Source organism: Rattus norvegicus, chromosome 1 (assembly GCF_036323735.1).
Source record: "Rattus norvegicus strain BN/NHsdMcwi chromosome 1, GRCr8, whole genome shotgun sequence".
Classification (NCBI taxonomy): domain Eukaryota; kingdom Metazoa; phylum Chordata; class Mammalia; order Rodentia; family Muridae; genus Rattus; species Rattus norvegicus.
Genome location: NC_086019.1, coordinates 172,801,394 through 172,827,932, shown reverse-complemented (window position 1 = coordinate 172,827,932; position 26,539 = coordinate 172,801,394). Strand labels below are relative to the sequence as shown.

General features: G+C 40.6%; 1 protein-coding gene across 12 annotated transcripts in view; it reads left to right on the top strand.

Annotated features, from left to right (window-relative positions):
• Positions 1–26,539, top strand: part of Stk33 (serine/threonine kinase 33) — a 182,241-nt gene that overhangs the window by 65,469 nt on the left and 90,233 nt on the right. Inside the window, exon 1 of one of the 12 annotated variants that reach the window (XM_063279351.1) lies at positions 21,935–22,030. The exons of the other annotated variants lie outside the window; for them this stretch is intronic. The gene's annotated coding sequence lies outside the window, so the exon portion shown is untranslated. Of the gene's footprint in view, positions 1–21,934; positions 22,031–26,539 lie in introns of those variants that run through there. 12 annotated transcript variants of the gene reach the window in all.

The window sequence follows — 26,539 nt, the reverse complement described above, 5'->3', positions numbered from 1 at the left end:
GTTTGCAGTTGAAGTTCTCAGATTCTGTATTCTTTTGTGAACTAAGGTTTCTAGAAGGAAAAAAGCCACACCCGAGTTCAAGGTTACATTATACTGATAGAACTTGAGGATTGTAGAGGGTTAGAATTTTGTAAATCCAGAACAAAAAATTATTTTTCGTTATTTATAGTTCCCTTAATAGCCGTCCATTGCTTACCTTACCTTTTGCTTTACTTAAGGCCTTGCGACTCTCATGCAAAGCCTTTGGAATGCATTGTTGGACCACTTAGCTCTTCCTGCCCTGAACCAGCAAGGCTCTCAGCTATGTAAGAGACCTGAAGCAGAGACTTCCTGCCTGCCTGGAGTTCCTGCCAGTGTCCTTGGAAAACTCTCTTGACTTACGACCTTCTCTCATTCTATAACTATAAAATCTTCAGAAAACTGTTTCCATATTGGAACATGATATTTGGGGCAGGTTGAATGTGTTCCTGGGCCACTGTTAATCATTTTTATTGAATAATTATTCCATATTCCTTTGAAATAAGAACAGTGTTTTGCATTAATATCATTTTTGCTAATTTTTGCATTTGTTTTATTACTTAACCAAATTTTTCTTCTTTTTATCTCCTTGACTCAAGGTCTGCTTCATAATTTAATGTCTGAAGTCTCAGTTGAGTTTATATTCTAGGTTTTATTCTTGTTTGATTTTGTACTTTGTTTCTTATTTTAATGTCAGTTGTGTGTCAGATATATTTTTCAAAATTGAAGAAACAATCTGAGGTCATGTTCCTCTAGAGGAGGATCATATTTATTTTTTCTGTCACCTGGGGACACTACAAATCCAGGATCAATTTTATGGACCGAGAGAATTTGATGCCTACTGCTGTAGGTTGTAAATCCTTCTGAGTTCTACCTCAGTGTGGTAGGGCTTCTCGGAGTTTTCAGCCTTCATAGGCTTTAGCCTGCATTTAATCCCAGGAGAATATCAGACCACAGGTCTCCCAGCTATGTCATCAGAAAGTCACAGTGCTCTCCTTCCTGGACTGCCATTTTTTCCCACTTGTGGCCTAGTGACTGTCTTTTCCTGCTAGCTCCTGCATGCCTTCACAGCTTTCCTCCTGGGTCGCCTTTTTAGTAGCTTTCAGCACACTGATTAGTCTGAATTACATTGAAATGCACCACCCAAGTGTTACTGTCTTTGTGAAATATTTTGATATGCCCTCCTGATCAAATTAATCACTCTCCCACAGTCTTATGGGAATTATATAGCATTTATTACAAGTGATGTGCATGTTGTATTTCATGTACACTTCCTCTTTTCTCCTGCCCCTGCAAACAATTTTTCAAGACTGTGGTCTTCTTAGTTAAATTTCATATTACAAAGGATATTCCAAACCCTTTTTAGGGGGCTTTCAAGTCATGAGGCCATTATTTTACTTTACAGTTAATTTCACATTTTCAAATAGAACCTATAGATCTGTTTTAATACAATGTTTACAACTCGGTTTCCCCACTCCCACCCAGCCTGTTTTTATTGATGGGTAAGTGTCTGAGTTAGCCCACAAAGAAAATTTAATGTACCATTGAACTAAAATGAAATGTTAAAAAGTTGTGCAAAACGTGGTCGTAGTGATTATAATAATTTATAAAAAGAAGCATCACAGCTAAAATAAAATTTAAAAATCCTGAGTATCTTTGATTTTAAAAAGGTAATCATGATTTCAGAATGCAGAATAAACTAAATGGAGATGTCATCAGGACTTTGAGGGATATCTTGGGTCTACAGACACTTGTAAAGGCTGATAACACTGTCTCTATTGAAATGTGATCCTAGAGAGACTACCAACTCCATCTCGGTTGGCAGTGTAAGCAGCACTATAGATAAGTTGGCACTCAGGAATAGTGACTTATTGTGACCACAAACAAATATATCCGAGGGAGTGCTTCATGTGTAATGTATCTGATGTAAGATGCAGGTATGTATGGGCAGGTGCCCTTGGAAGTTAGAAGACAGTGTCAGATGATCTGGATCTGGAGTTACAGTTAGTTTTGATATGGTCTAATGCAGTGTTCTCTGGAATAGCAGCAAGCACTTTATCAGTTTAGTTACCTCTCCAGGTCCTGTTTGGCAAGTACCTTTTATGTTAGATGGAAGGCTATAGATTTAAAAACCAGAAGATCAAGGAACTTTAAGTGAGCATCCAACAACATTCTGAATGTTTGCCTGACTCCACAGCACACTACCTGCAGGCCCTTTGTGGCTATTCATCCCAGGCATGCAGGGATGGATTAATATACAGAAAACCATCAGCGTAATCCACTATATAAACAAACTGAAAGATAAAAACCACATGATCATTTCATCAGATACTGAGAACGCATTTGACAAAATTCAACATCCCGTCATGATAAAAGTCCTGGAAATAACAGGAATTCAAGGCCCATACCTAAACATAGTGAAAGCCATATACAGCAAACAAGTAGCTAATATTAAACTAAATGGAGAGAAACTAGAAGCAATCCCACTAAAATCAGAGACTAGACAAGGCTGCCCACTCTCTCCCTACTAATTCAACATAGTTCTTGAAGTTCTAACCAGAGCAATCAGACAACAAAAGGAGATCAAAGGAATACAGATTGGAAAAGAAGAGGTCAAAATATCACTATTTGCAAATGATATGATAGTATATTTAAGTGATCCCAAAAGTTCCACCAGAGAACTACTGAACCTGACAAACACCTTCAGCAAAGTGGCTGGGTATAAAATTAACTCAAACAAATTAGTAGCCTTCCTCTATCCAAAGGATAAACAGGCTGAGAAAGAAATTAGGGAAACGACACCCTTCACAATAGTCACAAATAATATCAAATACCTTGGTGTGACTGTAACCAAGAGAGTGAAAGATCTGTATGACAAGAACGTCAAGTCTCTGAAGAAAGAAATTGAAGATCTCAAGATGGAAAGATCTCCCATGCTCATGGATTGGCAAGATTAATATTGTAAAAATGGCCGTCTGGCCGAAAGCAATTTACAGATTCAATGCAATCCCCTAAAAATTCCAACTTAATTCTTCATTGAGTTAGAAAGAGCAATTTGCAAATTCATTTAGAATAACAAAAAACCTAGCATAGCAAAAATGATTCTCAACAATAAAAGAACTTCTGGGGGAATCACCATCCCTGACCTCAAGCAGTATTACAGAGCAAAAGTGATAAAAACTATATGGTATTGGTACAGAGACAGGCAGGTAGATCAATGGAATAGAATTGAAGACACAGAGATGAACCCACATACCTATGGTCACTTGATCTTTGACAAAGGAGCTAACACCATCCAGTGGAAAAAAGACAGCATTTTCAGCAAATGGTGCTGATAAAACTGGAGGTCAGCATGTAGAAGAATGCAAATCGATCCATTCTTATCTCTGTGTACAAAGCTTAAGTCCAAGTGGATCAAAGACCTCCACATAAAACCAGATACACTGATACTAGTAGAAGAGAAAGTGGGGAAGAGCCTAAACCCATGGGCACTGGGGAAAATTTCCTGAACAGAACACCAATGACTTATGCTCTGAGATCAAGAATTGACAAATGGGAACTCATAAAACTGAAAAGCTTCTGTAAGGCAAAGGACACTGTCATTAGGACAAAATGGTAACCAACAGATTGGGAGAAGATCTTTACCAATCCTATATTTGATAGAGGGCTAATATCCAAAATATACAAAGAACTCAAGAAGTTAGATGACAGGGAGACAAATAACCCTATTTAAAAATGGGGTGCAAGACAGATAGAGCAGAGGAATAGAACTGAAGACCCAGAAATGAACCCACACATCTATGGTAACTTGATTTTTGACAAAGGAGCTAAAACCATCCAATGGAAAAAAATTTTCAGCAAATGGTGCTGGTTCTACTGGAGGTCAGCATGTAGAAGAATGCAGATCGATCCATGCTTATCACCCTGTACAAAGCTTAAGTCCAAGTGGATCAAGGACCTCCACATCAAACCAGATACACTCAAACTAATAGAAGAAAAATAGGGAAGCATCTCTAACACATGGGCACTGGAGAAAATTTTCTGAACAAAACACCAATGGCTTATGCTCTAAGATCAAGAATTGACAAATGGGATCTCATCAAACTGCAAAGCTTCTGTAAGGCAAAGGACACTGTGGTTAGGACAAAACGGCAACCAACAGATTGGGAAAAGATCTTTACCAATCCTACAACTGATAGAGGGCTTATATCCAAAATATACAAAGAACTTATGAAGTTAGACTGCAGGGAGACAAATAACCCTATTAAAAATGGGGTTCAGAGCTAAACAAAGAATTGACAGCTGAGGAATGCCGAATGGCTGAGAAACACCTAAAGAAATGTTCAACATCTTTAGTCATAAGGGAAATGCAAATCAAAACAACCCTGAGATTTCACCTCACACCAGTGAGAATAGCTAAGATCAAAAACTCAGGTGACAGCAAATGCTGGCAAGGATGTGGAGAAAGAGAAACACTCCTCCATTGTTGGTGGGATTGCAGACTGGTACAACCATTCTGGAAATCAGTCTTGAGGTTCCTCAGAAAATTGGACATTGAACTACCTGAGGACCCAGCTATACCTCTCTTGGGCATATACCCAAAAGATGTCCCAACATATAACAAAGACACATGCTCCACTATGTTCATCGCAGCCTTATTTATAATAGCCAGAAGCTGGAAAGAACCCAGATGCCCTTCAACAGAGGAATGGATACAGAAAATGTAGTACATCTACACAATGGAATATTACTCAGCTATTAAAAACAATGACTTTATGAAATTCATAGGCAAATGGATGGAACTGGAAAATATCATCCTGAGTGAGCTAACCCAATCACAGAAAAACACACATGGTATGCACTCAATGATAAGTGGCTATTAGCCCAAGTGCTTGAATTACCCTAGATGCACAGAACACATGAAACTCAAGAAGGATGACCAAAATGCGAATGCTTCACTCCATCTTTAAAAGGGGAACAAGAATACCCTTGGCAGGTAATAGGGAGGCAAAGTTTAGAACAGAGGCAGAAGGAACACCCATTCAGAGCCTGCCCCACATGTGGCCCATACATATACAGCCACCAAACTAGATAAGATGGATGAAGCAAAGAAGTGGAGGCTGACAGGAACCGGATGTAGATCTCTTCTGAGAGACACAGCCAGAATACAGCAAATACATAGGCGAATGCCAGCAGCGAACCACTGAACTGAGAACAGGACCCCCGTTGAAGGAATCAGAGAAAGGACTGGAAGAGCTTGAAGGGGCTCGAGACCCTATATGAACAACAATGCCAACCAACCAGAGCTTCCAGGGACTAAGCCACTACCCAAAGACTATACATGGACTGACCCTGGACTCCGACCTCATAAGTAGCAATGAATATCCTAGTAAGATCACCAGTGGAAGGGGAAGCCCTTGGTCCTGCCAAGACTGAACCCCCAGTGAACATGATTGTTGGGGGGAGGATGGTAATGGGGCGAGGATGGGGAGGGGAAGCCCATATACAAGGGGAGGGGCAGGGGTTAGGGGGATGTTGGCCCGGAAACCGGGAAGGGGAATAACAATCGAAATGTAAATAAGAAATACTCAAGTTAATAAATATAAAAAAATAAAAAAAGAGTCAATCAGAGAAAAAAATAAAAAATGGGGTTCAGAGCTAAACAAAGATTTCACAGCTAAGGTATGCTGAATGGCTTAGAAGCACCTAAAGAAATGTTCAACATCCTTAGTCATCAGGGAAATGCAAATCAAAACAACCCTGAGATTCCACATCACACCAGTCAGAATGACTAAGATCAAAAATTCAGGTCACAGCAGACGCTGGCGAGGATGTGGAGAAAGAGGAACACTCCTCCATTGCTGGTGGGATTGCAAGCTGGTACAACCACTCTGGAAATCAGTCTGGAGCTTCCTCAGAAAATTGGACATTGAACTACCTGAGGACCCAGCTATAACACTGTGCATATACCCAAAAATGCTTCAACACATAACAAGGGCACATGCTCCACTATGTTCATAGCAGCCTTATTTATAATAGCCAGAAGCTGGAAAGAACCCAGATGCCCTTCAACAGAGGAATAGATACAGACAATGTGGTACATTTGCACAATTAATCAAAACTTCAGCTATTAAAAACAATGACTTCTTGAAATTCTTAGGCAAATGACTGGAACTTGAAAATATCATTCTGAGTGAGGTAATCTAATCACAAAAGACACACATGGTATGTACTCACTGATAAAGTGGCTATTAACCCAAAAGCTTGGAATACCCAAGATACAATTTATAGACTACATGAAATTCAAGAAAAAGGAAGACCAAAGTGTGGATGCTTCAGACCTTCTTAGAAGGGGGAACAAAAATACTCACAGGAGGAAATACGGAGACAAAATGTGGAGCAGAGACTGAAAGGCCATCTGGAGATTGTCCCATATGGGGATCCAGCCCATATACAGCCACCAAATCCAGACAATATTGTAGATGCCAAGAAGTGCATGCTGACAGGAGCCTGATATTGCTATCTACTGAAAGGCTCTGCCAGAGCCTTACAAATACAGAGGCAGATGCTCACAGCCAACCACTGAACTGAGAACAGAATCCCCAATGGAGGAGTTAGAGAAAGGACTGAAGTAGCTGAAGGGTTTGCAACCCCATAAGAAGAACACAATATCGACCAACCAGAGCTCCCAGGGACTAAACCCCCATCCCAAGAGAACACAGGGATGGACCTATGTCTCCTTAGGTGTGACCCCTTAAGAACTTTTAATTTTCACAGTATTGAAAAAAAATCATCTCTTCCTTAGAGAAATGGTAACATGGTACCTACTATGCCTTAGCTTTTGCTTTGGATTGTAGTTATGGGGATGTTGGCCAGGGCTTTTGTATCTGTGCCCTCTATTTCTGTAAGACCAAACATAGATGCTTACATAAAATATATGTCAAACAAGTATGAACTATGAAGAATGCTCATACACACTGCTGTATTAATCTTTGTGTTTTGGAAGAAAGTATTAGTACAAGAAAAACACGAGAAGTCACTAGAAATAAAGGAGGCAAGCTATAGGTTTTGAGCGGAACAAAAGGCTATTTCATTATGAAATGCGTTTGCTATGATGATTAGCTACTCAAGAAAGACTGCTCTTTTACCTTTACCCTCAGGCTTTATTTGAGATAATAGGTGATTCACAAAACAAATGTGCTTATTGCACTCCATATAAGCAGCTTGTTTTGGTAACTTTTGTGGAATTATATTTTATAATTTCTATATTCCCTTATATTGAGGAAACATCAAAATATTGTTCTAGAATAATTGAAATTATGAGAGCATTAAAACATGATCATTATCAGTCTCTGAATCTACTGGAAAGTGTGTATTTAAATTCTACCTCTAAATCTAGGCACAGCGCATGCAACTGTAGTCCTGCCACTAAGGAGGCTGAGTTAGGAGAATAATTTTGAGTTTGAGATCAGCCTGGGCTACATAGTGAGTCCCAGACCAATTTAACTACAGAATGATATCATGTCTCTAAAAATTATGTGTCTTTGTGTTATCTGGATAGACGTTCATGGATCTAAGTGTGGTCTAAAGTGTTGATTCATTACAGATTTTGGAAAGAAGCAATGCTATGTACAGAGTTATAAAAAGAAAGTGATGTAGAATTACATAGATTTTCTTTAAAGTATCTCTTTCTATGTATTTCTCCCAAATGATAAGTTTTAATAGCTAAATAATGATTCTTTAAATGAAAAAAATTTTAAATTTTAATTTAATTTTGTTTGTGTGGACATGTGTGTTGTGTTTGTACACGTGTGGTGTGTGTGTGTGTGTGTGTGTGTGTGTGTGTGTGTGTGTGTGTTGCTGTAGGGGTCTGTCATATGCACAGAGGCCAGATGGGGGATGGTGTCAGTATCTTTTATTGCTCTCCACCTTATCCCTTGAGAATGTTTTTCTTTTCTTAAAATTAGTGTCTTGTACTTGCACATTCATGTTTATTGTTGTATTATTCACATTAACTAAGACATGGAGCCATTCTAGAGGCCTACTCTCAGGTTAATGGATTAAGGATATATGCTTCTCTGTATACAGTCACAAAGGAAAAAGGAGTCATGGTCCAGTGAGATAGCTCTGCAGTAAGGAATGACACTTGCTGCCATGCCCGACCAGAGTCAGCTGCTAAAGACTCACATCTTGAGAACCACCTCTCAGAAGTTATCGTTTGGCCTCCACATTTGCCCATGGCATACTCCCACCTAGTAAATTAATACAAATTTAAAGACAAATAAAAATGAAATGATGGCAAGTTTCAGGAAGATGGATGGAACTGGAAGTCATTATGCTAAGTAAAATTATGTCAGAAAGACACGCACTGCCTGCTTTCTCTCATATGTGGGTCCCAAATCTCAGTGGGAGTCAGGTAAGAGACAAGAGGCTATGGAGGGGAAGACAATACCCAAGGAAGAGGGAGATGGACAAGAAGGCAGAAGGAAGGGCTCCTTAAGGAGGGGAGGCAGATCAGCAGACGAGGTCAGCACCATGGGAAAGGGAAGGTGGATGAATCAGAACAAGATATACATGAAACTGTCATAGTGGAATTTGTTATACTGTATGCTAACTCAAAAAATAATATCAAGATAAAACCAATTTCTTAGAGATCTTTTGATATGCCCATATTTTAAATAATTTTATCCAGCAGCACGAATAAATTACTAACATTACTAACCCATTTCCTATAGGTAGAGGTCCAGCTTCTGCCTCCATGTTACTGTTTGAAACAATAGTTCAGTAAATGTCTCATTCATGAGCATTTCTATAGTATTGATTCCCAGAAGTGGAAGTGCTGGCTATAGGAGAACATTTATAATCTACATAGAAAATTTCATTAATTCTCTACAAATGAATAATTTTCCTTTCATAAGTAGTGAAATGCAACCCTTTTTAACACAGGCAAAAACTAAGACTACCTTTATTGTTTATGCTTGCCTAGAATTGATTCCTCTTTCTCTGTTAATGGTTTCTGTTTTTCTCTAGGGGAACCACCTTTTCCTTGTGAGTTAGAAAGACTCACCTCAGAAGTAGAACATTCAACTCAAACCTTTTTTTTTTTTACTTTTTTTATTTTTTTACTCTTTTTAAAATTTATTTAATACTTAGTAATAATTCTTTGGTTTCCGGGCAAACATCCCCCTCCCCCCTCCCCTTCGTTATGGGTGTTCCCCTCCCCACCCTCCCCCCATTGCCGCCCTCCCCCCAACAGTCTAGTTCACTGGGGGTTCAGTCTTAGCAGGACCCAGGGCTTCCCCTTCCACTGGTGCTCTTACTAGGATATTCATTGCTTCCTATGAGGTCAGAGTCCAGGGTCAGTCCATGCATAGTCTTTAGGTAGTGGCTTAGTCCCTGGAAGCTCTGGTTGCTTGGCATTGTTGTACATATGGGGTCTCAAGCCCCTTCAAGCTCTTCCAGTTCTTTCTCTGATTCCTTCAACGGGGGTTCTATTCTCAGTTCAGTGGTTTGCTGCTGGCATTCGCCTCTGTATTTGCTGTATTCTGGCTGTGTCTCTCAGGAGCGATCTACATCCGGCTCCTGTCGGTCTGCACTTCTTTGCTTCATCCATCTTGTCTAATTGGGTGGCTGTATATGTATGGGCCACATGTGGGGCAGACTCTGAATGGGTGTTCCTTCAGTCTCTGTTTTAATCTTTGCCTCTCTCTTCCCTGCCAAGGGTATTCTTGTTCCCCTTTTAGAGAAGGAGTGAAGCATTCACATTTTGATCATCCGTCTTGAGTTTCATTTGTTCTAGGCATCTAGGGTAATTCAAGCATTTGGGCTAATAGCCACTTATCAATGAGTACATACCATGTGTGTCTTTCTGTGATTGGGTTAGCTCACTCAGGATGATATTTTCCAGTTCCAACCATTTGCCTACGAATTTCATAAAGCCGTTGTTTTTGATAGCTGAGTAATATTCCATTGTGTAGATGTACCACATTTTCTGTATCCATTCCTCTGTTGAAGGGCATCTGGGTTCTTTCCAGCTTCTGGCTATTATAAATAAGGCTGCGATGAACATAGTGGAGCACGTGTCTTTTTTATATGTTGTGGCATCTTTTGGGTATATGCCCAAGAGAGGTATAGCTGGATCCTCAGGCAGTTCAATGTCCAATTTTCTGAGGAACCTCCAGACTGATTTCCAGAATGGTTGTACCAGTTTGCAATCCCACCAACAATGGAGGAGTGTTTCTCTTTCTCCGCATCCTCGCCAGCATCTGCTGTCACCTGAGTTTTTGATCTTAGCCATTCTCACTGGTGTGAGGTGAAATCTCAGGGTTGTTTTGATTTGCATTTCCCTTATGACTAAAGATGTTGAACATTTCTTTAGGTGTTTCTCAGCCATTCGGCATTCCTCAGCTGTCAATTCTTTGTTTAGCTCTGAACCCCATTTTTTGATAGGGTTTTTGTCTCCCTGCGGTCTAACTTCTTGAGTTCTTTGTATATTTTGGATATACAACTCAAACCTTAATATCGAGTACTGGATCCACTTATCAAAGTGATCAATTCTGAGATAGGCAAGGGCTTGACAAACTGGGTATTTCCTTTATCTTGTTTGAGTGACAGTTTCAGGAAGGCCTGGAAACCCAACTTGACACCATTAAGATGCATCCAATTACACTAGAAAGTCAGCCCAGGAGGGTATAGCTCCAAGGAGCACCCTGGCCTTAAGAGAAATGTTTGCTTCCGTCCTTTCTTCACTTGTGTTCATGCTCTCCTCCCTTCTTCTTGGTGTCTTGGAAGTTACCATTTCTGCTGTCCCATGCTCAGATTATGCATATGCGTGAGTCCTTACATAAGAAGCTGTCCGTCAGCATGGGGTGTGGCTCTTGTTCTGTTCCTTCCTTTAATATCAATCTTGTTGAGACTTATTTCCCACAGGATCCTTGAACCATTCCAACCCTCACCACTTTGCTTATGTTAACATTGGTGAATGTTTAGGAATACCTTAAATTTAAAAAATTTAGGTGGAACTTACATTTCGGATAACTTACCCTTTTAAGTGTGCAATTCTGTGGTTGTATTAATACAACTATCACTATGTTCTAACCAAGCAGGCTTGTACCCATTAACAGTCACTTCCCCTCTGACATGGTTACTGCTCCCCTTGTACCTAGCACAGGTAACTTCAGGGAGCAGAGTGGGGCATGCCACACTGCTGTCCTGCAGTCTTTCATCAACTCTTTGTCCTTGTGGGTTTGCTTACTTATACGTGTACTCATATTGTCTATGGCTGTTTGAAAGGTTTGTACCGATATTAGTGGCTAAATAACATTCTGGTCTATGAGGTTACATTTCGTTGATCTGTTCATCAGCAGGCCGTCCCTGGAGATGGATCTAACGTTCTGGCAGTCACAAACACTGCCACTGTGCACATTCCTGTTTAAGGATATGTGTGAGTAAGATTTCCAGTTCCCCTGCTCCAGGCATGGCATTGCTGAGCCACATGGTATGTTAGACCCCAATTCAATGTAGGATTTACAAATATTTCCTTCAGTTGTTTGAATTAGTTTCTCCCTTTCTAGATAGTGGTCTTCAGAGCACAGATGTTTTAGGTTTTGATAAACCCCATTTATCTATTTCTCCCGTCTGGTTCTTATATGTTTTAAGTGTCAGATCTAAAAAATGGTTGACTAATCAAAAGTTACAAAGATTTACTGAGGGTGGGAAAATGGCTCTGTTGGTAAAGTGCTTGCTCACAAGGGCCTGAGTTTGATGCCCAACACCTATGTTAAACAACAACAACAACAACAACAACAACAACAACAACAACAACAACAACAAAACGTCAAGTATAGCGATGTGTGCCTGTAATCCCACCACTGGGGAAGTAGAGGTGGGAAGATCCCTAGAGTTCAATGGCCAGATAGATAGTCTAGCTGAATTAGAAAGTTTCAGTTTCAGAATAAACAATTGTAGAAGACATCCAGTGTCAGCCTTTGCGCTCTCTCTCTCTCTCTCTCTCTCTCTCTCTCTCTCTCTCTCTCTTGCACATGCAAGCATGTACACACACAAGCAAGATTTATCACCATATTTATTCTGAAGTTGTGGTTCTTATATTAGGTCTTTGACTTGTTTTGCATTGTAAGTGTGATTTAAGGTTGAGATTCATATTCAGTTGTCTCAGTACTAATTATGTTCTTTCCTTATAGAACTGGTATCATGTTGAAAAGATTCATTACATATGTATAGATATAGTCCTGGAATTTTAGCTCTGTTGATTGGTATGTCTACCCGTGCCAATGATCAGTACCACACTACTGTTTGAATTACTAGGTTATATTTTTCTTTCTTTCTTTCTTTTTTTTTTTTTGGAAGAGGTGAGCACCATTGATTCTTTTATCTTAACCTCCCAAGTAATTGGGATTATAGGTGTGCATCACTGGTCCTAGTTTAATTATTATAGTTTTGACATCTTAAAGTATGGCTCTCCAAATTCATTTTTAAAAGAGCATATCATTTTGTTGTTCAGGCTAGCCTTAAAGTTACCTGGCTCATTTTATCCTGTTTATTTTTAAGATTTATATGGCTATTCTGGGTTTTCTTATATTTTTTATGAATTTTAAGCTTATTTCATCAATTTCTATAGAAAGATATTTGAAAATTTGGAATGGATCATGTTTAATTGACAGATAAATTTGGGAAATACTAAATTTTCCAATATATGCAGAAAAACACCTTTCCATTTGCTTATCCAATTTTTATCAGCAAAGTTTATAGTTTTCAGCATTCCAGACTTTTTTGGTCATTCTTGCTTTTAAATACTGTTAGATTAAATTGCTTTCTTAACTTCACTTTCTTTTTGTTTCTTGCCAGTATACAGAAATATGAGCTCTTTTGTATGTTGATCTTCTGACCTGTAACCTGATGCCATTTATTAGCTTGTGTATGTATATTCCTTAGGTTTTCCTATGTGTACAAGATCATGCCATTTCTTACAGATAGAGATGACTCTTTGTCTATTCCTTTATAATCTAGATGCTTTCTCTTTTGTGGACCAGTTACCCAGTGATACAGATCTTAGCACAGTTGTAAACAGAAGTGGTAAGGGTAGATAGGCTTGTCTCATTCCTGACCGTAAGGGAGAGGCCAGTCTTTCAGCACTGAGCATGCTAGCTGTGAGGCACACAGCTGACAGAGGTGCACAGCTGCCTGTGTCAGTTGAGAAAGCACGCTGCTGTTACCACTGTCTTGAGTGTTCCTGTCACGAGAGGATATTGGCTTATCAAGTGTTTTCTGCATGTGTCAATATGGCCATGTTCGTTTACACATGTGCATTTAATATAGTTGTTACATTGAATTTTATATGTTGAATCAACTCTGTATTCCCAAGTACACCTCACTTCATCACACGATATAATCACTTTAAAATCATGCTCAATTCAGTGTGAGTTTTCTTTTTTTAATTAATAAAAGGATATGTGTACTTGTATGTATGAATGTGTGTGTATTATATTTTTGACTTATTAGTATACTAGCTGTCTTTCACTTTTGAGTGATAATTGCATTTAGAATTTTTTGTTGGCAAATTTCCTTGTTTTTTCCTTTCGGAACGTTTACTGTCAGTTCACTTCCTTTTGACCTTTGTGGTTGCTATTGAGAATCTTATTAGGATACTGAGAAGTCCTTGTATATGATACGTTGCTTCTTTCCTGCTGATTTTAAATTTTTGTCTTAATTTTTTACAGTTTGGTTTATAGTATGTAGGAGTATTCATTTTTTTAAATATTCTTAGTTGAAATAGATTATATCACTTCCTCCTTTCCTCCACAACTCCTCCCAACAACTCTCCCTCAAACCCCTCCCTTTCCTTTCTATGTTTAAGTTGATACCCTTTTTTCTTTGATTATGTTTGTTACACACAGACACACACACACACACACACACACACACACACACACACACACACACACACACACACAGGCACCACAACCTACTGAGTTCATTTACTTGCTTGTGAGTATGTAGTTTAAAGGCTGACCACTCTGCATTGGGCAGCCAATAATGGGACTCATCCCCTGGAGATGGTAATTTTCCTTCTTCAGTCAGTCAAGAGTTGCCTGTAGTTCTTTGCCTGGAGGGAGGGGGAACTCCAGGACATGGGGCCCCTTGTAAACATGTCCATTGACATTTCTATTGTTCTGTTTTGTTTAAGTAGCTATTTCTAGAAGATACCATTTCGCAGTAGATCTCTCAGTTTTCTGGCTCTTACAATCTTCCTGCTTCAGAGGCCTATTTTAGCTTATGCTTCTTGGAGTTAAGATTCCTTGATGTATACATCATTTTTCCATTAAATTTGAAAGTTTTGATAATTTCTTAAAACATTATCCGTGCCCCTTGTTTCTTTCTCCTCTTTTAGGACCCCTCCCCCATGGCACATATATTTGGATACATTATTGTATCTGTTGGCTACTTTTCTCATTGCTGTGGCAAAGTAACCTGACAGAGACAACTTCAGGAAGGAAGGTTTGTTTAGGCTCATGGTTTCAGAGAGATCTCTGCTCCTGGTGGGGAAGGTGACTTGGGGTATTCCTGTGGCCGTTCTCCTTATCCCCCTTCCCCTGCTTCTGTGAGGGGGCTCCCCCACCCACCCATCCACTCCCCCCTGCCTCCCTGCCCTGGCATTCCTCTACACTGGGGCGTCGAGTCAAGGCATACTCTTATCTATAAGCCTTTGGAAAATCAACAAGAAAACTGCTTACTTCCATCATGCGGAGAGTAACATTCTCATTCTAAGACGGAGAAATGGGACCTAGCAAGAAAATATTGGAACAAAGCAAGACTTCAGTCCCTCAGGGCAGTCATTAAATTCTGCAACTCTGTGTGTCAAAAATGAAAGGCACACCTCATAGGAATGTGCTTTAGCATTGTTGGGACTGACAGAGGTGGTTCTGGTGGGAGTGAAGGAACATGATCAGCTTCGAATGTCACTGAGTCCCCTGGTTAGAACGAGAGGCCTGAGGTGCAGTCATGATGACTAATTAGAAAGTCCTTGCAAGAGAGCTACAAGATGATAGTGCTATAGCATGGAATAAAAGAAACAACAGCAACAACAACACATCACGCCGCAACACAAAACACCCAAATAACCAGCTGGTAGGTTTGAGAAGGGTTTAGAAATGCAATGGATCTGTCTTGAATCTGGAGAATAAATGAGAGAGAAAATTATTTGCATTTATTCCACTTATAAAGGTATATTGGCAGTTATCTAGATTGTACTGTAAATAAATATATACATCAGGGACAAGAAACGTGATGATATTTTGTAGTTTCTCTTTGTTTGTTTTTTCTGAAGTTGTTGTTTGGTTTGGTTTTTTGAGACAAAATCTCATTATATAACCCCAGCCTAGAGTTGTTATATAGAGCAGGCTGGCATTGGATCCACAGAGATGCATTTGTCTGCCTCTGTCTCCCGAGTATTAACGGTGTGCACTGCTGTGCCCAGCCCTATAGTTTCCTTTTCAGAAAAGTATCTATGCCCACATTCCAGTTCAACTTCCTTAAACAGCCACTGTGCATTTGGGAAAAGCTACCAAACGTAGGCCTCCAGCTCACACAAACCCTTTGGATGAAGAGCTTATCCAAAGGATATCAGTCCATCATCAGCACATGGAAAGCATGAGCTTGGTTAGTTTTTGAGGAGAGATCTGGGGGCTCAGACTTTTGGATTTTTATATTGATTTGTAAGGGCCTTTTATAAATAAATCTGTAATCATTGTTTCCTAAAGAATTATTTTATTTGTTAAAAAGGATATGAAATTAGATAAAGATATGACAGACAGAAGTGGCTTTCAGTTTAATTTCAATCAATTTCAATCAGGATTATCCTTTGTGTGTGTGTGTGTGTGTGTGTGTGTGTGTAGTTTTTTTTTTGTTGTTGTTGTTTTGTTTTGCTTTTGTTTGGTTTTTTTGGAGACAGGGTCTTTCTGTGTTGTTACCCAGACTGGTGTCAAATGACTGGCTCAAATAATCCTCTGTCTCAGTCTCTCAAACTGCAATGAATACAGACAGTTGTCATATGCCCAACAGTTATTTCAGGAAGTAAAAGAAAATCAGCTAACCTGGACCTTTGGGGGCTTTCAGAGACTGAACCACCAACCAGAGCATACATGGGCTGGCCCTACACTGCCCTGCCCATGTGCAGCAGATGTGCAGCTTGACCTTTATGTAGGTGCTCCCACCCCAACAACTGGAACAGGGACTTACTCTGACTCTGTTGTTTGCCTGTGGATTCTGTTCCCCTAACTGGGCTGCCTCATCTGGCCTTGTGGGAAAGGATGTGCCTAGTCCTGCAGTGACTTGAGGTGCCAGCGTGGGTTAGTACCAGGCGGTACCTCCTACTTCTCAGAGGAGAAAGGATGGAGGCAAGGGGCTGTGTGAGGGGAGGACTGGCAGGAGGGAGCTGTAGTTAGGATGTAAAGTGACTAAATAAATTAATGGATAAAAAGAAGTGTAATATCAATATTACCCTTCAAATGTTACAGAGGACATTTGAATCATCACAGTAAAAGGACAATGATTGTTTCTTTTTAATTGAAGAGAAACATCCTTTGGCTCCAAAAGAGAAAGCCTCTTTATTTTCAGTTGCCTTTAAAAAATTTGAAGCTGTCAGTAAAATCATATTAATAGCATGCCCAAGGCTTATTGCCTTTCTTTGGGCAACAGTGTCTGCAAATGGTGTGCTCTATTGATTTCAATCACATGGTTTTCAGTACCATTGCAGGGCTTCAGAAACTAATCAGATAAATGAATCTGTGGATTGATGACTTCTTTCCCTGAAAACAAATCATTTGCATAGTACTCCTTCTCAATCAGTGGTTAAGTTACAATATACACTAGCAAAAGTTTTTATTTAATAATCTGTGGTCTTAGCTAAGCTAAAATTTTACCCTTCATATTGAACATTTACATATTTAAAACTTAAAATTCTTATAAATGTGAGAGTTGAGTGCCTTGTGCATTTTTAATTTAGCGTAAGACAAGTTGCTTGTGGGTTAGATCACAAAGCATTTCCTCTGCAGCTCAGCTGCACATAGCCAGAGCAGACGTCCCTAAAGTTGCATTCTAAACTTGCTATTCGTTCATTAGATGACAGTTTGTATACCAGAATCCATGGAGAGCATAGGTTTGGAGACTAAAACTGGTTGAATGTTTTCTGCTGCTGCCTTCATTGGATTTTGGTAGAGCTGCATGGGAGCACTAAATGCCTCCATTGACTGAGAGCACCGACTGTGCCAGGATCTTACCTGCATTACGCCCTTGTGACAGCTCTGCTGTGCAGGCTCGTAGGTGCAGCTGAGAGTGTGTGGGTTAAGGGCCCTTGAGCAATCTGAGTCCTGGTCAGTCTAGTACTGAAGCTTGGTTTCTTCTTCCCTTAACAACAGCAAATGCTTTTCAATTTCTGTGCATGTGACATGGAATTATTGCTTCTGACAACTTGTGGTATTTAATGTTCATGTTTGGTTTAAGAACCGTGGAGTTTTTACTCCCAAATGATAGCACATTGCTTAGGATTGATGTGTCTTTATTGACAATGATGCTGAATTTGAAATAGGGATGTGTATAAAACAACGAAGTTAATATTTTATCATGAAAGTTACAGGGGAATTCTTCCTTTGGTATTTTTTTTTTTGTGTTATTTTGACACAAATTAGAAATAAGCCATGTATTTTATGGCACTGAAATGTTGGCTTCAGTGAACTTGTCACTGAATAATAATGTATTCATATGGCAATAGATTTGGACTGATGGTGCTAGCTAGCGCCTAGTCTCTGAACTTTTGAATGTCTGTATTTTCAGAAGGCACTCTACTGCTGAGCTTCTGTTTGCTGAAGGTTACTGTAGACAATCATTAGCCACTCTGTTCACGCAAGTCTGATTGATTAGTGTCAGGGATGAATACACTGCCTCAAGATTAGGCTCCCGCAGCCATTTCTTCATGGCAGCTCTCTCAGAACAAGGGCCGTATATCCAGTTCCTCTGTTAACAGTGGTTGACACCTGGACTGTGTGTTTGAAGGTTCTTGGCATCTTATTCAAAGAATTTAAATAAAAGTGCACACAAATTACAAAGTAATAAAGAAACTCTCCAAAAGCAAAGCCATAGTACTCATCAGATGTGTTGTCAAGAGTGATGTCTGGCCACTTGAGCAAGAGATTATGCAAAGGCTAGAGGTTGTTGTAAAGGTTTTTTATAGGTCTAAAGGAAGGAGGGCTTTGGTTGTTCAGAGATATAATAGGGCAGTTGTGTATTTTGAATGGCAGGTTTGGGTTACAGAACTTTTGCTTTCTGTGTATATCCTTCCCATAATGTGTCTGACTTTAGTCATACACAGATCCAATTACGCATAGGCTTAAGATGGTAAATAGGGAATTGCCCTTAAACACCCAGAGGACACAGTTTACCTTATTGTGCATGCACCCAAAATTACTATAGGCTATATTGGCCCCCTTACTTTCATACCCAGACATATGTAGAATACATTTGAATAGAAACTGTCCACAAAGTGGGTGTTTTTGACAATTGTTGGAGGAAAGAGGAACTTACTAAGAGCTAAGGTCCTAGATTAATAAATGTATTGTAAGGGGACAGGTGTGTGTATAGCCCAAGTTAAGAGGAGTCCCTGGTTGCTAAGCTATTCGCTATGCTTGCCGGCTTCACTATTATACCCTCTTTTGGTGCCCAGTAGGATTTTTGTGAAGATACCATTATTTAACCGCTCTTAGAAATGCTCCTTCCTTTTTATTTCAACCAAGACACAAATCTTCCCCCCTTTTGATCTTGCTCTCAAATGAAAGCTGTTTTCTTTTACTATTCTGCCCTTTGTTTGCTCTGTTGTTGGGGAGTCTCTCCTTGATTTGTTCTTCATGTGAACTCTAACCCATGATTTTAAGATGTGCCTCATGGGGATTGGATACCAACTCAGGCACAAAACTTTTAACCTATAGTTTGTCATGCCTGCAGGATGTGCTGGGACCAGAGCCTAGCATAATCCTCCTCAGAGAAACCAGAGAGATTCCATCCAGAAACTGATGGAAACAGATGCAGAGTTCCACAGCCAAGCATTAGGTGGAACTTGGGGAGTCCTGTGGAGGGGGAGGAGGAAGGATTGGAGGAACCAGAGGGATCAAGCACACACCACAAGAACATGGTCCACAGAACCAACTGATCTGGACTCAAGTGGGCTCACAGAGATGAAGGAGGCTGTGTGACTCTGACCTCGGTCCTCTGCATATATGTTGTGGTTGTATAGCTCAGTGTTCTTGTGAGATTCCTAACAGTGGGATCAGAGGTTGTCTCTAACTCTGCCGTTGGGACTCTTTTCTTCTATTGGGTTGCCTCCTTCAGCCTTGATGTAAAAATATGTGCCTGGTCTTATTTTAGCTTGTTATGCTGTATTTGGTGGTTGTCCTTGGGAGGCCTGCTCTTTTCTGAGAGCAGATGATAAGGTGGATGGGTCTGAGGAAAAAAGGGTGGTAGGGGAGATGAGAGACTTGGAGGGATGGAAAACTGCAGTCAGGATGTAGTATCTGAGAGAGGAATAAATAAAAAGAATGAATAAAATAAAAAAGTGTGTGTGTGTGTGTGTGTGTGTGTGTGTGTGTGTGTGTGTGCACGTGCACCTCATGGAATCTGCTATGGTAGTGCAAGTAATAATGATCTTTAAAACAAGAAAATGGTCAAATGTGAGGCATTTCAACTGTCAGTTAATCCTTAGAAGAGTTCCATAAGCTGGCTAGGATTATTGTCTCCACTATAAATGGAGAACTGACCTGATGATAGAGGTTGGATCAAAACCGTGTCTCTCTCAGTCCAGCAGTTGATTCCTAGCCACTGCCCTTTGCTTCTGTTTGTGTGTACTTTGCAGCTGATGACACACCGCTCAGGAGACAGCAGTAGGCTCTCTGCCTAAGGCCTATGACCTCTGCATCTCTATTCCTCACTTTTATGTTACTGTGATAAAATACCTTTGCAAAAACCAAGTTTAGGAAGCGAAAGCATTGTTTGGTTTACAATTCAGAGGGGCATAGTGGGGCTGGGGATGTAGCTCAGTGGTAGAGCGCTTACCTAGGAAGCGCAAGGCCCTGGGTTCGGTCCCCAGCTTTGAAAAAAAAAAAGAAAAAAAAAAAAAAGAGGGGCATAGTTCACCATGGTGGAAAAGGCATGGCAGCAGGAGTATGAAGCCGCTGGCAGTCAGGTAGCAGACTGGTCACATTTTATTCTCACACAGGAAACAGAGAACAGGAAATGGGACCTGGCTGTAGAACCCAGACTCTGCCTTCTAAAGGTTCGTTCCACAGACTTCTCAAAGAGCACCATCAACAGGGAGCACATGGAGACATATCTCATTCAAGTCATACTGCCATTCATGGGTTTTGGACAGATTTAGTGTACCAAGCATGGATTCCCTTCTGTTGAGCAGACCTGAAATCCAATAAGAAAACAGTACATCTGCCCACCTCACCCCCACCTCACCCTCCACCTCACCCCCACCTCACCCTCCACCTCACCCTCCACCTCACCCCCACCTCACCCTCCACCTCACCCTCCACCTCACCCCCACCTCACCCTCCACCTCACCCCACCTCACCCTCACCTCACCCTCCACTCACCCTCACCTCACCCTCACCTCACCCTCCACCTCACCCTCACCTCACCCTCCACCTCACCCTCACCTCACCCCCACCTCACCCTCCACCTCACCCCCACCTCACCCTCCACTTCACCCCCACCTCACCCCCACCTCACCCTCCACCTCACCCCCACCTCACCCCCACCTCACCCTCACCTCACCCTCACCTCACCCTCACCTCACCCTCCACCTCACCCTCCACCTCACCCTCACCGCACCCTCCACCTCACCCTCCACCTCACCCCCACCTCACCCTCACCTCACCCTCACCTCACCCTCACCTCACTCTCACCTCACCCTCCACCTCACCCTCCACCTCACCCTCCACCTCACCCTCCACCTCACCCCCACCTCACCCCCACCTCACCCTCACCTCACCCTCCACCTCACCCTCCACCTCACCCTCCACCTCACCCCCACCTCACCCCCACCTCACCCTCCACCTCACCCTCCACCTTACCCTCCACCTCACCCCCACCTCACCCCCACCTCACCCTCCACCTCACCCCCACCTCACCCTCCACCTCACCCTCCACCTCACCCCCACCTCACCCTCCACCTCACCCTCCACCTCACCCTCCATCTCACCCCACCTCACCCCCACCTCACCCTCCACTTCACCCTCCACCTCACCCCCACCTCACCCTCCACTTCACCCTCCACCTCACCCCCACCTCACCCTCACCTTGCCCCCCACCTCATGCTCCCACCTCATGCCCCCACCTCATGCCCCCACAACCATGCCACTGTTGTACCTTGGGGTTTTAATTTTTATTGACAAATTTTTATACACTGTATTTTGATCATGTTTTCTCTTCTCCCAGTTCCTCTCAGATTCTCCTCACCTCCCTGCCCAACTTTATGTTCTTTTGCTGTCTTTCTAACAAACCAAACAAAAAGCAAGAAAAAAAAGGTCAAGAAATGTATCTCTTATGTTCTTCTAGATGCCTGAAAAACAAGTCTTGAGCAGAATTCTTATGGTTATTGTGAGAATGTAGTGTGAGAGGAAACCTCAGAATCAGGTGGAAATTCAACCTGATTGCAACATGATTTCTTAGGGTTTGGGTCATTTTTCTTTGGAATACAATGTCAAAATGAAACAGGCTGGGTTATGGTGCAGTGTTCTTGGTGAAGGGGTGTCATTCGTTTTAACTTTGCGTGTCATAAAGCGGTGTTATGTATGTCATAATGTGTGCTGTGTTTGCAAGCTCTGAATTCAGTTCCTACCGCTGAATCACTGTCTATCACTGTATGGAAGTGTCCTGCTCAGCATCAGATAACAAGCTAAAGAGGACGCGGTTTCTGGCTTGGAAGGGCTGATAGTTCAGAGAAGTAGTGTTTGCTTTTGGTCACATTGTATTAATGTTATTTCCCTAAAAGTGGTTGTGGCATCTGTTGGTGTCTTGTAGGCAGTTAGGTGTTGCTCATTTGTGTAGTCTGACCTCTCTGAGCTATGCTTTTCATATTTGATCATGATATTGAGGGTCAGAATGCATTTCCCACATCTGAGTTGGGGCCTTACATCACGCATTTTCTTAGCCAACAAAGTAATTTCATGGAAAATTGCTGCTTTTTGGAAGTTCCTCTCTTGTAGTGCTCCTGAGAACATTCAATATACAGATGACAGGCAGAGACCACAAAGTATTATATTGTATGTTTAAATTAATAATATCTATATACTTTTTCAATATAATAAAATTAGAATTATTACATATGTGTATATATGTATGTGTGGGTAGATGTGGGCATGCCACAGCATGTATGTGGAGATCAAGAGATGGGTTCTTGCCTTCTATGATGTGGCTGCTGGGGTTAAACTTCAGGCTTGGCAGCAAGTACCTTTCCTTCCTGAGCCACTGTTACTTACTGAACCATTATTCTTTGATTTGACAAGAAAAAGTGGGCTGATTTTTTTTCTTTCAGTTTCTTCATCTTTCTCCATTTCTTTTCTAGCATGGTCACCTCTTAGCACACCTCTTAGCTTTCAACTCATCCCTTCTCCATCTTACTGCCACCTGACCCACATGGTAAAGCTAAAGTCACTGCTTTGCTGCAGGTGAATTCACACTGGCTGAGTAAACATAGGCCTTGTAACTGCTTTAGTCTGTGGCAGGTGGTAAGATCTCCGTTGGAATATTGAGACTTCTGTACAGGCGAGTTTTCCTGCTTTCCACTCTTCTCACTGGTTGCTGCATCTCAAGTGACTCTTAAAAGGACAATTCATTTTAGGGAGAGAGGGAACCTCAAGATGGTAAGATCTCCTTTCTGGCTTACCAACCACTTGGCCTTCCTGCCTTTACTCTAGCAGTTCTGTTGACTGAGATATCCTACCTTGCATGGTTGACAAAGGTGAATGTTAGGAAGCCATGTTAGGTTTCAGCTTCTCCCATATTTTCCTCCACTAGAGAGGTCTAATCCTTTGTGCCCAGTCTTTTTTAGCTTCATGAGGAAGCTCTCAGCATTCACTTTGAGAAGTCCTTACCTTATACAATGTCCTCTTTTCCCTGATGGCTTTTGCTATTTGTTTGTTTTCAACATGGATGACTTGTAATTCTAGCTTTCTTATAAAATTAACACTCAGATTTTTACGAGTGCTTAGTGTGTGTGGGCGGGGACAGAGAGAGAGAGAGAGAGAGAGAGAGAGAGAGAGAGATATTTTTATCCAGCTTCTTTAAGCCAAGCTTTCTTTTTTTAAATAAAAACTTTAAGATTTATTTATTTTAAATTGTATCTGTTATGTACATGTGCATTTATGAGTGTAGGTGTTCACAGAATCTAGAAGGTTTCAGATCTCCTGAAGCTGGAGTTCTGGTGGTTGTTTGACATGGATGCTGTAACCTGAACTTGTATTCTCTGGAAAAGCAGTATAGACTGTCACTCCAGCCCCACCAAGCTTTCTTGAATAATACCTTTACCTATCAGTCAGGGACCACATTTGAGACTGTCCTCCATTTTGTAGCTTAATCAGTCGGGAGTGTTATGTGATTCAAAATAGAAATAAACAAACAAAGCACAATACAACAACTAATAGCTCACCTCCCCTAGTTACAATTTAAAAATGACTTATGTGTATCTATGTGTGCCTCAGTGCATGTATGTGCACCATATACATGCAGTTGCCTGCAGAGCTCAGAAGAGGATATTGGATCCTCAAACTAGGGTTATAGTTATGTGTGCTGCCTGATGTGGGTGTTGGGAACCGAACCCAGGTCCCCTGGAATAATAGCAGGTGCTTTTGAGCTCTCTCTCCAACCCTCCATTAACTAATTAAAAAAATTCCCCCAAACAATGCAAAGTTTAAATATATTACAAATAATTTTATAAGACAGTTTCTGTAGCCACGCCCTCAGTGCGATGGTGGTCACGCTGGTGTCTGTAGATGTGAGAGTGTGTCCTGGTTAAGCTCCTTCCTCCCTAGGCTTCTGAGCATGCCAGACAGTGCAGAGTGAAGAGCGAGCAGTCAGTCAGTCAGTCGTTCTGCATACGGTCAGGCAGCCCAAAGGCCTTTCTTCTTGGTTTGAATAAGACATATTTTTGACTGAATTGACTGACTGTTTAGGTTTCTTGTAGACACAGCCCTACCAAAGAAAACTAAAAAATTGCTTTTGGCAAAGAAAATTGCAGCTAGTTATATCTCATAAAACCATTCTTGTGTTCATTTTCTTGCAGAAATTGCTGTAAGTGTATTTTCTAGGGCCAATATGTGAGAAACCTTTTTATGATTGAATAAAAACTCAGAGATTTTTAGTATCAGAAATGTTCCATTGACTTGGCTTGGTTCTGAAAATGAAGGGAATATCTTCAGCCAAAAGGAAGCTCATCATTAGTCAAATGCAGACAGGATTTGGACTTGTTTTACTTGCTTTATTTTATTCTTACATAGTCTGGTCTTTGTGGACCCAAGGAAACATTGTATCAGAACCATCTTTGGCTTCTAATAGATCTTTTTATATTTATGTTCACTTGAACATAATGTCATGATTCTATAGATAAATCTATTAGTCTACTTGTTTACATAAAGAAAGGTTTGCGATGATTAATTTTATGCCTCTAAAATATGAATACCATTTGGACTGGTTAGAATATGATTTACTTTGTTAATAACTCTGTCAGATCAGTTTATAAATGGGAAAGAAATGCATATGAATAAACATTTGTCCTATTTTGGCTTTTGTTAAACTAATGCATTTTGAATTTAGCCACTTCCCCAACCAAAAAGTTAACTTTGACATCTAGTTCTTGTCCAGAAATTCTGTCTGTACTGATTCTATTCAGTCTATCATTCAGAACCACTGTGGTAAGAAGCAGAGCACCTGTATGTTACCAGGCAAATAGAAAGCTGGAGCAAGGACTGCAAAGCTGAGTCAGTGTGGGTGACAGTGTGACGCTGACTTATTGATGACAGGTGGACACGGAGGGAATGCTGTCTGAACAAAGCCAGAGGAACTACTGCTGTTAGAGCTCCACATCCATCTTAAGATGAAGCATTATTCGCTTACATATATATATATATGTATATACATACATATATATATACATATATATGAGAATTACGACACAATAGTAACACAGCATTGTGAAGCAGATTAACATTTATTATCTTATGTAGTTGTTTTGTGAAAGAAGCAACTAAAAGTGACTTATTTTAACAGATTCCTAATACAGCACAGTTTTATTATCTTTAGATCCCACTGTGCATTAGATCTCTAGACTTGTTTATTCTGCACATCTGCTTCATATCCGTTAACTTTATTTGCCTATTTTCCCTCTCCTGACAATGTGTTGATAAACATTTTATTCTGTCTGTATACCTTTTGCTTTTCACTCCACGTGTATGGGGAATATTAGTGTTTGGCTTACTTCATATAGAATACCATCTTCTAGATCCATCCATATTGTAGCAAATGGCAGGATTTCCTTCTTTTTAAAATTAATTAATTTACTTTAAATCCTGACTGCAGTTTTCCCTCCCTCCTTCCAGCCCTACCCCCTTCTGCTTCTCCTCCCTTGCTCTTCAGCAAAATGGAGGTCTCCCATGGATATAAACCAGCCTTGGCATATAAGGCTACAATAAGACGTGGCAGCCTCTCCTATTGAGACTAGACAAGGCAGCCTCATGGACTGGTAGGATTAACAGTAAATATGGATATCTTACCAAAAACAATCTACAGATTCAATGCAATTCCCATAAAAATTCCAATGCAATATTTTATAGACCTTGAAAGAACAATACTCAACCACATATGGAAAAATTAAATACCCAGGACAGCTAAAACAACCCTGAACAATAAAAGACCATCCTGAGGTATCACAATCCTGGATTTCAGGCTGTACTAGAGAGCAATAGTAACAACAACACACATGTTATTAGCATAAAAATAGAAATGTTGATCAATGAAATGGAATAAAAGACCCAAAAGTAAATCCACACACCTATGGACATTTGATTTTTTACAAAGAAACCAAAATTATACAGTGGGGTAAAAAAGAAAACTTCTTCAACACATGTTCCTGGTCTAACTGTATGTCTCCATGTAGAAGAATACAAATAGATTCATATCTATCACCCTACATAAAACTTAAGTCCAAGTGCATCAAAGACCTTGACATAAAACCAGATATGCTAAACTTGATAAGAAAAGGATTTCCTTCCTAAGCTGAGTCATATTCACCTATCAGACTTTCTGATTCTCTTGCCCTTCAGCAGGCATTTCAGCCTTTTCACTTATTGGCTGTTGTGAATAATGCTATAGTATCATAAAGTGCAGAGTCAGTAGAAATCATTAAGAGCTGTGACCTCATCTCTATGTACCCAGAGGAGACATTGTTGGCATGTATGAT